Raw genomic sequence first — 1273 nt, forward strand, 5'->3', positions numbered from 1 at the left:
GATGAGTGGCACAGAGAGTTATTTCTCCTGGTGGTTTCAGACTCCTAGAACTATGAATGACATTTCTGTGCACATATAAATATAGAATTATATACTGTAGCATTTTTTGGCATTGAAGATGAAGCAAGGACAACATGTGGCACTTACTAGGGTAGCTGCTCTTTATTGAACTTGGCAAAGCAATAAAAGTCTTTACATGGGCTCAGGAAACCCAAACCCCCTGTCTGCCAGAAACACACTGAGGGGTCACCAACATCACACAGACACATGGGGACTGTGAGTAGCCTCTAAACACAGCGTCTCTTCACAAAACAGCACTGCATACACAACTACTATTTAGACTACACACGCAATGAGCAATAATAAACAATGTACAAAGGCATTGGAGTGGGCGCAAGGGCATACTGGTAGGTTTATATTGTTCTGTTGTGTTAGTTTAGACAATATTATGAGGAATGTACTAACAAAAGAAATCACAGCAATGCTTATGTTATGGAGTGCTATTATGAACTGAAATGTAAGATTATCTGCTATCGAGGCAGTAATACAAGTGTGTTTTTCTCTATAGAAGCTCAGAAAAATAGTGAGGCATACAACATGTCAGTAGTTGAGTCGACCTCAGTACCACAGTGTTCCACGATAACTGTTGTGTGGTTTTCTTTTATTGTGAATTAACAGAGAAACAAAACCATCAGCGCTGTGATGCCATGATGTTAACACTGCAGTTGTTTACTTAAGTTAATGTTAGATTTTAAATCCATCACGATTGGACGTCCACAGAACTGAGCAAAATACAATACACACACCTCATAGACCACACAATGAAGTCTGCTTTCTGTTTCCACCTTAAAGTGTGCTGCAGGTACAAGACCTATGCTGGTCACTGGTGAAATAAAAGCTGACTTCAAACTCATAAGGCAATGAGAACTGAGAATGTTGGGACACTAAACAAATTGTGAATAAAAACTGAATGTAATGATGTGGAGATGGCAAATGTCAATATTTTATTCGTAATAGAACATAGATGACAGATCAAAAGTTTAATCTGAGTAAATGTAACATTTTAAAGGGAAAATATGTTGATTCAAAATTTCACAGTGTCAACAAATCCCAAAAAAGTTGGGACAAGTAGCAATAAGTGGCTGGAAAAAGGAAATTGAGCATATAACGAACAGCTGGAAGACCAATTAACACTAATTAGGTCAATTAACAACATGATTGGGTATAAAAAGAGCTTCTCAGAGTGTCAGTGTCTCTCTGAAGTCAAGATGGT

The sequence above is a fragment of the Hoplias malabaricus genome, chromosome 3 (genome assembly GCF_029633855.1).
Source record: "Hoplias malabaricus isolate fHopMal1 chromosome 3, fHopMal1.hap1, whole genome shotgun sequence".
Lineage (NCBI taxonomy): Eukaryota > Metazoa > Chordata > Actinopteri > Characiformes > Erythrinidae > Hoplias > Hoplias malabaricus.